The following is a 13,106-nucleotide window of genomic DNA, read 5'->3' as shown; positions in this document are numbered from 1 at the left end:
GGTTGTTAAATGAATCCATTCTCCTGAATGAACATTTTCTCCAAAAACATTTTCAAATTGCAGTCACATGGCCATAGGACACTTCAACCAGTTGGTTGCCAAGCGCCCAAAATGAAGTCATTTGACTGTGTGATTGGGGGGGGGGGATGTCTGACATTTTATGACAACTGGAAGTGCTTTACAGTTTAAGTCTTACTGTCACAAGCCAAGGAGTACCCATAAATCTTATGCAAACATACATCAGTGCATCCAAAATGAAAATAATGCAGGGTTGATTTTATTGCATCTATGATGGGGCTTTCTGGAGATTTTTATGTCTGTGCTGCACATTCATATTTTACCTGCTTCTACTCATCCCAGTCTTGTTGAGGAGGTCTACCTGAGACAGACACCAGTTGACCAAACATTTTGGGTAAGTTGAAAAAAGGCCAAAGAGTCGTTCTTCTGACCCCTTGTGCTGATCATAATTTTCTTTCACAAAGGAAGGCAAATCTCTTTCCCTTTTTCTCCACTTTGAAAAATTAACTGCGTGTGTTGTTGTTTTTTAAAAAAAAGCTAGAACTACTTTTTGCCTCCCTGAGCCTCTTTGCTTCCTGCAGTCAAAAGCTGAAGTCCCAGATCTGCTGATTCCGTTTTCAGGAAACAGTCCAAGGTCATTGAAAGAAAGCTAAAAAGAACTTATATTAAGCAATCGTGTGCAATATTAGTTTATGTGGAGCATATGTCATTATCTCAAGAATGTGCCTTCACTTCTGTAACTGTTACTATGCTGGAACATTAAATGATGTGTTAATTTTTTCTTTTGATGATGCTTTCTACATGTGTATATATATGCACATATACATACATACATACATACATTGCAGTTAAATATTCTCTTCCGTCAGAATTATTTATTGCATTCTTGAACATCGTCTCCTTTCATAGAATTAAGGTGGATTGAAAAATCAAGAGTGTCCAGTGATCTGCCCACCCAAGCTTCTGGTTTAAATACTTCTGGTAAAAGAGCGGGCACTGCAAAAGCGGAATGGTTCATGGTTAGATAGTAGGAAAATCTCACCTTGGATGAAATTGGCTTCCATATGCATTTTAACCCCCTTGTTTCTGGTTCTATCTTGGGGAGCAACTCTGAACAATTCTGCCTCTTCTCCATTTCAGCCCGTCAGGACGTTGAAAGAGGTCTTCAGGAGCAGTAGTGGTTAGAGTGCAGTCCTTGCAGGCTACTTCTGCTGACTGCCGGCTGCCTGCAATTTGGCAGTTCAAATCTCAACAGACTCAAAGTTGACTCAGTCTTCCATCCTTCCGAGGTGGGTAAAATGAGGAGCCAGATTGTTGGGGGCAAAAGGCTGCTGACTCTGTAAACTGCTTAGAGAGGGCTGTAAAGCACTGGAAAGTGGTGTATAAGTCTAAGTGCTATTGTTATCTTGTCTCCCCAGAGTATTAACAAAAGGTTGAGCATATCCAACGCCTCCAACTTGTGGAGGGCCACAAATTCTCCACCAGAAGCACACACAAACACACAATGTCCTAATATGCTTGTCCCTGACTTTACTGTTCAAGAAAAGAAACATCTATATTTCAGGTTTCTGGCCATCTTGATTTATCAAAATCATCATATACCTATAGATAGTCCTTGATTAACAATAATAATTGGTACAGGAACTCTATTGTTAAGTGATGCGATCATAAAGTTCAGTTTCACACAATTGCGCCAACTTACAACAGCCATTCCAGTTGCAGTTACTAGGAGAATCCTTTCCAGTCATTAGGCAAGACATCTCATGATTCCCATTTGTGACTTCCTGCTGGTGTCCTCAATGACTTTCTTTGTTGGAAGTGCCAATGGTCATTAACTAAGAGCTATCATATGGAAGCTGAAAAAAACAAACAAACCCTTAATTCTTGAAGCTTTTGTGAAACCCTTTAAAATATTTGCTATTACATGGATTCATTTCAGGTCACTAGATTACTTTTTCTATGGCTCATAATGAATTTGTATTGACTTCAGAACAAAATATATACCGGTAATTAAAAGTATGTCAGTTGCTGTATCCTAAATAAAAGTCTGAACGTTCTCAAGCAGAATACTGTTTCCGTCCCTTTCTGAAAGGATGAAAGAGTGAGACGACTCCTGATTGGAAGAGGGCAAGTTGTTCATAGTGAGAAGAGGGTGATGGCATCAGGTTCAACCCGCCCTAGTTTGCCAAATATAAAGTGAGAATATTCAGATTTGAAAATTTTTGCTACTATAACTGTTCCAATAAAAGTAGTGCTAACTTATATGGCATGAATTTCTTTGCCTGATCTACTTGTAGGACTGACACAGCACCACAAAACACAATTTTCTGTGGCCTAACAATGACAAGTGTCACTGTCAGGATCTGCCTCTCCTCCTTTCCCAAGAAAGTATAGACTCTTGAAAACGTCGTATTTCAAAAGGAATCTTTTATTGAGAAGAAGTGATAGCAGGACAGGCGAAACAGACTCTAAATTCCTTCCCAAACTCTACAGTTAGAAATAGGGCTTTAGAATCAATCAATCCCTCCCACCCTCCGGTCCAAATGTGGATTCACCCAATCCACAGGTATGAAGATGTTTTTGAAATGGCCATCCTGAGAAACAGATAAGGAGCCGTTCCCAGGATCTTCCGCTTTCAACAACCTGAAATAAATCCACATGGCTCTCCCTCCTTATTACATTCCGAAGAAAGTGAGAATACTGCAGGGCGCTTAGGCGCCAGGGAAAAGGTTATAAAAATACAGCTTATCCTCATGCTCCCCCACTCCCTTCATTTGAATGGCAGTATCATGTTAGGGATCTGACAGTGTCTTCATTGGCTTTTGGCCAAGAAAGGCTATAACTAGCAGATCAACTAAAGATGGTTGAAGGATCTCTTTGCCACAAAATCTCTTATCAGCTACTCCTATCAGGAACTTTGAGTCAGGAGAATTCTCAGATTCCTTGTTCCTTCGGGGGAAGTGGGACTCCTCCCAGAGCAGCAGATGGAGCCAGAACAATATCTCCAACTTGCTGAAATTCAGTCTTGAGCCTAATCTTGACCCAAGTAAAACACACGGCAATAGGTATGAGTAGAATAAGTCTCATTATAACAATATCTCAGAAAAATCCCCCAAATTACAAACTGCCTGTTGACAGCATCAAACAGCAGAAGAAACTTCCGAGACTTTTTTTTATCTCCAAGTGTAATTTACTGAAAAGCCATATTGGTACAGAAGTAGAAAAGTCAGCTCTGATATTTTCGCATGCAAACAGCATAGGAAAACTTCTGCCCTGGACCTCCCATTATCCACTGTCCACCAATGAGTTGCGCTTGCTTTATTTTGGAAATGGCCTGTCTGCCTCAGATGTTCCCAGGCAATGACATTGTGGTTTGGGTCTGTCTCCTGTTTCCAGGCAGCACTTTTGCATCCCAGATTTCCCTCCCAAACCTCTCTTACATTCCAATGGCTTCCCTCCTCCCTCCCGTTACTGTTGTCTGGTTGTGAGCAGGGTTGCGTAGCGAGTCAACCATGACACTTCCAACCATGACACTTCCCTCCCAAGCAGTTCAGTGAGTAAGTTCAAGGTCACGTGCATGGAGCTGAAGTATAAGCTCTCAATCAAACACATGTCATGTATCAAGTCCAGGTCCAGGAAGGAAAGACAAGCCCAAGCGTCACAGGGCAAAATCAGGATATAGGAAGCACGGAGCCAAAGACGACACTCAAGAAAATGAATAAGTTGTCTTCGTCAACCGATCCTCCTTGCGCACTGACTAAGCAATCTACAACCCGACATTCCTTATTAGGAAGGGCAAGGCTGATTCCTCGCGAACAGCCTCACTGACCGCCTCTGAGTGTCTCTCCACTCTTAGTGTCCAAAGATTGGGTGGGGGTGGCAGCAGTTCCTCATCGAAGACAAACTGTTGTTAATCGTCAGTGTGAGCCTCCTTTTGCAGCGGGCAGCTTCCATTGCGCACTCCCCCCCCCCAATGCCTGACAAACGTGGGACTGCATCTTCCACCACCACCATTTCAGATTCTTCAAGTGCTTCTGGGTCCCCTGTGCCCCTGTGTCTGATGGCCTTTGTTTCAACTCTTCCTCCAAGTCAGCAACCGAGGGGGCCACTATTCTGTCCCACCTGGATTCTCACAGCCTCCAGGCTCTGGGTAGGAATTTCCATCAAGTTTGCTTGGCCTGTGCAGATGAGATATATTGATGATGCTTAATTCCAAAGCAAAGTTTATTCCAAATGGTTTCGTGTAGAAAATAATGTATGGGAGAGGGCTGAGCCTAGGGCAGACTGCTTTAGTATCCAAAACCTCAGTCTCCTTCCAATACCACTCCTGCTGCCTTTAGAGGGATCGTCCAGTGGAATGCTGGAAATATAAACAGAAGCAAGGAACATATTTCCCCATGTGGTGGACATGCCCAGAAGCAAAGAAATTTTGGACAAAATTAAGAAAATGGCTAGAGGAAATTACCAAACAACAAACAGATTTAAAACAGAATTAGTTTTATTAGGTATATTAAGAGGAAATTACTGTAAAAAAAGGCAATATATCATGTTACATATAATAACAGTGGACAGAATCAAATATATGCAAAACTGGAAAAATGATAGCATCCCCTCTGATGGAATGGTGATAAAAAAAAGTGTTAGAATGTGCAGAGATTGATAGGCTAACAATGGAAATTTAAAAAAAAGAGGATAAACGGAATACTATTTGATTTGGGACACATGGTATCATTGGTTAGAGAATAGAAGTAAAGACCAAGAATGTTAAGAAGTAAATTAAGAGGTGACCAAAATGTAATATACACAGTGATGTAACTATAATAATGGCATGCTGTATAAAATAGCTACGTACATAAAAGGAAAGGAATAATAATGTAAATAACTTGTATGTACATGTGAGGTATACCCATACCGGAGCATTGTAAAGATTGAAATTGTGATACAAAGTGAAGAAAATTGTTCAACAATATTTTTTTTAAAGAAAGGAGAGGGACCTCTGAGAACCTCCAATCTCCAACTCTTGCAAGCAGCCCCAAAGGCTAGCATATTAATTGGTATCCAAAACCATTGAGTATCTTTAAAAAACAAAGTGGTGCACCACTCCCATCTTAAGTCTGGCTGTCAGTTATTCACAGCAGTGACGAACCTTGTTTCCATCTCAGACTCTGATAATCCACTCATCAAAGACATTTCTTCTGATGCATGAGAAGCCATGGAAAACGGCTTGGTTCCAGTCAACTGGAATAATGCTACTGGCCAGCATTTTGCAGGCATAATGAACACAGGAGTATTGGAACTTTGCTGTTTTCAACCTGCCATAATGTAGGCCCAAGTGAAGTTCATATGAAGTGGACATCCTACTGCCAGTGTGGCTCTGTGGGCTTCATCTCCTTCCCCATGGAGGTCAGAAGGCCCCTTGTGGGAGCTTAGCAAAACAGCTCCCCAAGTGTGTAGCTGGATAGAATAAATTGAGCAGGAGGGTATCCATATATTCAAAAGAGAGTCTCCTTACCAGTGGACCTTCCTCCTCCTAGTGCCATACAGATGAGTTAAAAATGCAAAGCCAGCAGAGACATTTCTCTGAAGGTGGGAGTTTCCAGAGAAAGTGAAACCTAATAGCACCTCCTGTTTTATGCACACACATTATGAATCTAGAGTTGTCTGACAACTCTATAAAGAGTGGACTCACTGTTTGCTTTTAGATGTGGTCTCAGTATTACCAAATACAGAGTTGGAAAGGACCTTGGATGTTTTCTAGTCCAACCCCCTGTCCAGGCAGCAAGCCCTACTACACCATTCCACACAATCGACTGTCCAATCTCTTTATTATTCCTTTTTATTAGCAGTAACTGGCCAACTCTGTGTGTGTGTGTGTGTGTGTGTGTGTGTGTGTGTGTGTGTGTGTACTGACCTAGGCTTACCTATCTTTAGTCATTTTTTTTTTAGTCATTTATTTGACATTTATAGGCCGCCCTTTTCCCTGAGGGGACTCAGGACGGCTTACAATTAATGGGAAGGGAGTGCAAGACAAGACACAAGAAAAAAAATGTGAATAAAAAAAATAAACCAATAAAACACAACATTCATTCAGCATGCAGGTGGGGCGAAGTTAGGGTCTTATCCCCAGGCCTGACGGGATAGCCAGATCTTGAAGGCTGTGCGGAAGGTCTGGACGGTGGTGAGGGTACGAATCTCCACGGGGAGATCGTTCCAAAGCGTCCCTTGGAATGCTGCCAGAGACCTACTTGCCAAATGCAGAGCAAGGCCAAACTTAGCACAGAGTCAAATAGATCTTCTCAAAGCTTGAACCAACCAGATGAACTAATTGCTTCATGCAAAGTCTCACCTCCGTTCACTCCTCTTTTATGTCTTATGGGAGGGGCCAATCATCTCCAAGCCTTACTCCCAAGTCGATCCTGTTTTCTTAATTGTTCTTGTCTTCTGGCACCTCTGCGCATGCACACACTGGGAACAGGCTCCCACTGTTCTTCTGGCTTGCTGATGTCAGATGTCTGGAGGCTCCGGAGGCAGCAAATAACTACCAATGGCCTTGGTCCCAACTCTGCCTCTAACACAGAGCCCTCAACAGCCTTCCTCAGACTCCAGGACTGGCCCATGTTCCTCCACAACCTCCTCACTGTCCGAACCTGCTGCCAGCTATGCTGGCCACTGGCGGGCCACAATAGTGTGTGCTGGGAAGCTAAGCATCATTAAAGGCAACACAGGGGGAGGTATATGACATCACCCATCTCTGGTTTACAATGCAGTCCTTTCAGTTGTCCCAAAAAGATTCTGCACCCATTTGACCTCTGATTTGGATGACCTTGAGGGTATAGATAAATCCCCAAGTGGCCTCAACTTCTCTCAGAAAGCGAATGACTGGCCTTCAGAGAATTACCAGTGTGACCACAAAGAATATAAATCCTTTTATTTCCCATCATTTAATCAGAACTGAAGAAGCTTCTTGGATGAGAAGCAAATACATTTTCAAGGAAAAACAAGGAAATCCAATTGCCTGTTGAAAAGCACCTTTGGGATATTTGGGTCCCATCAGGAAATCCCTGGGAGAGAAGGCCGCACCCAGAAGTGAAAGGACATTTCAGAAGAAGACAATAACCAAAGACCTGTGTAGTATTGCCAAAAAGTCCATATAGAGTTGTCCATTGATCTCAACTCAAGACTTGACTTGAGAACTAGAAGGTCATACTCAGAATTGGATAAAGTTGCTGAAGAGATAATTTTGCAACCCTGGTATTGCAGCATGCATAGCAGAAGGTCCCACGTGCTTCCTGTTTCCACCATCAGACATAGAACAACAAAAAGCAACAACCAGCAACACTATTTTTCCTGTGGAAATCCAGAATGAGGCTGATATATGCACACTCTATCGAAACAAGATATCTTAATCAGTTTGGTTGTTATCTATTCAAGCTCACTAAAGGGATGTGGTGGCTCAGTGGCTAAGACGCTGAGCTTGTCAATCAGAAAGATAGGCGATTCAAATTCCTAGCACCACATAATGGAGTGAGCTCCCGTTAATTGTCTCAGCTTCTGCCAACCTAGCATTTCAAAAGCACATAAAAAATGCAAGTAGAAAAATGGGAACCACCTTTGGTGGGAAAGGAACAGCGTCCCGTGCACCTTTGGCATTAAGTCATGCCGGTCACATGATCACGGAGACGTCTTCGGACAGCGTTGGCTCTTCCGCTTTGAAATGCAGATGAGTACTGCCCCCTAGAGTCCAGAACGAATAGCACATATGTGTGAGGGGAACCTTTACTTTTACTTACCTTATACATGTCGTTGTGACTTATAGATAAGTCACAACGACATATTCCCCAAATAAAGTCATCAAGGCAATGTTAGTGGTGGCAACTAGGCTTTCATTCATTTGGGTTTTTCCCCCCCTATTTCACAACATTTTTATCCCACCTTTGACAACAGCGTTCCGTGCGCCTTTGGCATTTAGTCATGCCGGCCACATGACCATGGAGACATCTTTGGACAGCGCTGGCTCTTCAGCTTTGAAACAGAGACGAGCACTGCCCCCTAAAGTCAGGAATGACTAGCACATATGTGCGAGGGGATCCTTTACCTTTATCTTTAAAGTGATATAAAGTTGCTCTGAGTTGAATTCAGTGCTAAGTAAGAGACATCCATGCATCATTATATTGCCTGCCGCCTTCTGGGATATTTGTGGTGCCAGTCACCTATGGAACCTTCTGCCTTTCCAGAGAAGGCAGGTGGTGCTGGCATCAAAGAGCTGGGAAATAGCCCAGTAAACAATACTCATATATAAATGTTCAAATAACAGCAAAGAGGGAGAGAAATCAATATTCTACCATTTGTCCTTAACTATATAAAGGGATCTGTTCAGTCCTAGCAGCTGCATTTTTACAAAGTGTGGAGCTTGGTTTCAACAATGTGCAAATCTGATCAGTTTTCAGTCTTAGTCCTCCAGTCTATGGTGCAGGTGGCATAATCAATTTGCCAGGAATAGCATTTGGGATCTCCTGAGGCAAAGGAAGCACCATCAGAGCCAGAAGAGGGGAAGACATACAGGAAGCCAGGAAATGGATTAATTCAACAACCTTCATAGCAATTTGAGTGAACACTTCAGGGGTGGGTTCCTGCCAGTTCTAACCTCTTCTATAGAAGAGGTTCCACAAATCTACTGTGCTGTTTAGAACCCTCCCTCCTCCCGCCCGTCCGCACCATGCTTGCCACGCCCACCGCTCACTGATTGGCTGGCTCACCAATTGCCTCGCCCGCCTCTAAGAGTCCTATCTAAACCTTAAAATCTTAAAGCTGTCAAGTTTGAACACCCCTGGTTTTTTTTCTAATGGTTAGGGGTGCAACGGTCTTGTAACTTGACTAAGGTGACCAGATTTTCAGATTGGTAAAAAGGGACACCATTGACTGGGGGTGGGGGCTTGATTAAAAATTGTATATTTTGTCAAAAGGTCACAAAAGGCGATTACATGACCCCAGGACACTGAAACCATAATAAATACGAATCTGTTGACAAACATCAAAATTTTGATCACGTGACCATGAGGATGCTGCAACGGTCGCTAAGTGTGAAAAATGGTCGCAATGGTCGCTAAGTGTGAAAAATGGTCATCAGTCACTTTTTCCAATGCCATTGTAACTTTGGTCACTAAATGAACTGTTTGAAAGCTAAGGCTAGCTTGCATTATAATGCCTTATGCTAGCTTACATTTTCAAGAGAGAGAAGCTAAACTCCTTATTAGAACTGAAAAAGAAATGAGTAGAGTAGAGTAGAGTAGAGTAGAGTAGAGTAGAGTAGAGTAGAGTAGAGTAGAGTAGAGTAGAGTAGAGTAGAGTAGAGTAGAATAGTTTATTAGCCAAGTGTGATTGGACACACAAGGAATTTGTCTTTGGTGAATATGTTCTCAGTGTACATAAAGAAAAATAAAATAGAATACATTCATCAAGAATCATAAGCTACAGCACTTAATGATAATCCTAGGTTACTAATAAGCAATCAAATTATACTCGGAAACAAATTATTGCATTTTTAAATTATTGGATTTTCTTTTAAAGAAACTCAGTATGTGCTTCCTGATTATTAAAAGTGCAAATTCAGTGTCAATGACTCCTGACTCCTGACTATTTAAAAAAAGATTCTATCCAAAATAAATTGAAATAAACCATTTTTAAAAATTCTATGCACAATAGTTTGAAATGTATTGTGCATAGAATTTTTAAAAATGGTTTATTTCAATTTATTTTGGATAGAATCTTTTTTTTAAATAGTCTAAGACAATTTAAATAAAGAACCCACACAGAATAAATTGAAGTAAAACATTTCAAACTATTCCACACAGAATAAATTGAAGTAAAACTATTTTTAAAAATTCTATGCACAATACATTTCAAAGTATTGTACATAGAATTTTTAAAAATGTAAGTCACAGTCATATGTCCACAAGATGCTGCAAATGGCTATAAATGTGGCTCAGTTATGGAGTGACTGCAGGGGAGACATGAGGCGTCAGAACTTCGAACCAGGTTGTAAGTACCTTTGGGGAGGGAGGGAGGGGTCTTTCATAACTTTGAATAGTCACTCAGTTACGAGGCATAAGTCGAGGATTCTCTGAGCAAACCTGCCTTCCAAATGCCAGATAGCTCCATCAATAGTCCTTTTCATCTTTTCTTACTAAGTTACCTTTATTCCACCCTGCCCTTATGGACCTCCTGGAGGCAGGCTCTGCCTTTTGGGACTGCAGAAGACTGGACTGACAGGGGAAAGGATGAGGGCTGGCTCTATACTCAGATAATCCCAAGCCACATTTGTGACTTTTGACCTCTCTTAGTGTGCTTTGGAGCTTTGAAAAATGTAATTGTGGCTTTTTGATACATAACAATGACTTAATGTGGGAACCAAGATGATGTGTAAGGAAGTCTAAGTGTTCCAGTGGTGGGTTTCAAAATTTTTTAGAACTTCTTCTGTAGGTGTGGCCTGCTTTGTGGGAGTGACTTGCTGGCCATGTGACTGGGTGGGAGTGGCTTGGCAGTCATGTGATTGGGGGGCGTGGTCAACTTGCAAAATGTGGTGAAACTCACTTAACAACGCTCTTGCTAAGCAACCAAAATGTTGGCTCAGAAACTCTGGCATTTGAAGCACGCAAGTCTTAAGGCTGGCAAGTTACAAGACCCTTGCACCCCTAACCATTAGAAAAAAAAACCGCAGGGGTGTTCAAACTTGACAGCTGTATCTGAGTGTCATGCAGGTTTGATCAAGGCTGGTAACTTCAGTCTACACTTTCTCCTATCCTACTAAAATTATTTGAAAGCATTAAAGGTAATGCATGATGCATTTATGCAAGTGTTATTGCATTGGCATTTTAATTCTGTATTGCTTTTGTAAAAAACAAATCACAATTTGTAGAATTTTCTCTTTTTACAGCAACCTTGTACTTAGACCAATTTCTCCCCCTTATCAACTACCATAAACCTTGATCCGCACTGCACTGCTTAGTTCATGCACTACAGATTTTTTTTCTTCCCTTTGATTTTGATGAAGGGAAAATGCCTGGATAAGTCTGCAGTTTTCTTGGCAAGATTGTTTAGAAGTTATTTGCCATTGTCTCCTTCCTAGGGCAAAAAAAAAGGGACTGGCTTAAGAGCAGCCTGCTGGTTTTGTGCCAAGGTTGATGTAGAACTCACAGTCTCTTGGTGCGGTAACTTCTGTCTTTACTGTTTAGTTCACAAAGATGTAATAACTGCTAATACCAGTAAAATTTTCTTCTATGAACCAAGTCATTATAGATTATAAACCAACTCCAAGCACTGATGAACAGTTTTCCATGGTCTGCATTAGTGGTGGGTTGCAGGCGGTACGCCCTGGTATAGCCTGCCCGGAGCACTGGGTACTGTTCCGGTACGGTGCTCCGGAGGGCCCATCCGCCTGCCTGAGCACCTTACCATGTTTTAAAGCTGTCAGTGCTTCCACGCACGCACATGGTGCATACAGCGCCTGTGTGACGCTCCGCCGAGCAGCTGGAGCATTGTGGAGGCGTGCGGAAGTGTTGTTTGCAGCTACAATGCAGGTGCATGCGCCGCCGTGTGCATGTAGGTGATGCTGGGGCTGTTCCAACTGTACCGGTTGGAACAGAATCTGGAACACACCACTGGTCTGCATGAATGTTATTGATCAACACCTTAATGATACAGCAACATTTCCCTATTAGAAGGAACTAGGAGGTTTGATAAATCAATGTAAAAAAAACCTTTAAAAGGAGGAATTCTTGCTTTTTGCAGTGCTGTATCAAAGAAGGGCAAACAATGGAAAGCAGGAAAGCAAGTAGAGAAAAGCTCAAAGCAGATAAGGATGGCTGTTTGTACTGAATGATTTTGCTATCTCGGAAGTAATGGGACACAAATTGGACTCTACAACTTCTACTCCTTAATTCAGTGTTTAAGTTAGACTTCAATCATCTGTGGTGGCGTAGTGGTTAAGAGTGCAGTATTGCAGGCTGCTTCTGCTGCCTGCCGGCTGCCTGCAATTTAACAATTCACCAGGTTCAAGGTTGACTCGGCCTTCCATCCTTCCGAGGTGGGTAAAATAAGAATCCAGATTGTTGGGGATGGTGGTGGTGGTGGTGGTAAGAGGCTGTCTCTATAAACCGCTGAGAGAGGGCTATAAAGCGCTGTGAAGCGATATGTAAGTCTATGTCCTAGTGCTATTGCTATCACTCACACATGACAATTTATTAAATGTTATTAACTCTTACTACTCATATACCTGAATTTTTTAAAGTAGCATGGGAAGCTATTTGATAGAGACCAGGTTAATGCATAAATAAATTGTAGTATGGTTTAAGTTTCCATACTGTGTCTTGTGAGTCCACTATTATGCTTTTTAAACAATTGCACTGAGCCATAAAAAGTACAAGTCCAGCCACTGTGGCTTAACCAAGAAAATATTATTTACATGATTTGGAAAGCTCTTAGTTTTCCCTTCTAAATTGATATATTCCAAGTGAATGTACTGTATACTGATAAGGGGGCAATCACAATTTCAATGCAGTCAGTGGGTTTTGTGGCTCTAATCTCTGAAGATAGTCTCATATTTAGGTCGCAGGATACTTGCAAGGCTGACAGTAGAACCGACTCATTTATTCCACAGGTGGCAAGTGAGGCTATTGCTGGTATGGTAAACAACACTTAATAATCCAGTTCATCCAGACCAGTGGTGGGTTCTGGATCCCGTTGCAACCGGTATGGTGCAATGGGGCCGGGCGTTCACCACATGCACACCTGCAGCCTGTGCATGCGTACTTACAATCCACGACGCTCTGTGATGCTCCAGTTGCTCGGCCGAGCATTGTGCAGGCACCGTACACTCCGTGCATGTGTGTGGAAGCTCCAATAAGCTCCAATACAGGTAAGGAGGGTGGGTGGGCGTGCCCTCCAGACCATCGTACCAGAATGGTACCTGGTGTTCCCAGCAGGCACCAGTACACCCATACCGGTCGTATCCCACCACTGATTCAGACCTCCCAGTACACAAACAGAAAAATACAAGTAGAAATTCTACGAAGGACCGAGTTTGCACATCA

Source organism: Thamnophis sirtalis, unplaced genomic scaffold (assembly GCF_051295495.1).
Source record: "Thamnophis sirtalis isolate CommonGarterSnake01/CBP01778 unplaced genomic scaffold, rThaSir2_p1.2 scaffold_13, whole genome shotgun sequence".
In the NCBI taxonomy this organism is placed as follows: Eukaryota; Metazoa; Chordata; class Lepidosauria; order Squamata; family Natricidae; genus Thamnophis; species Thamnophis sirtalis.
Note: the sequence above shows the minus strand (reverse complement) of the source record.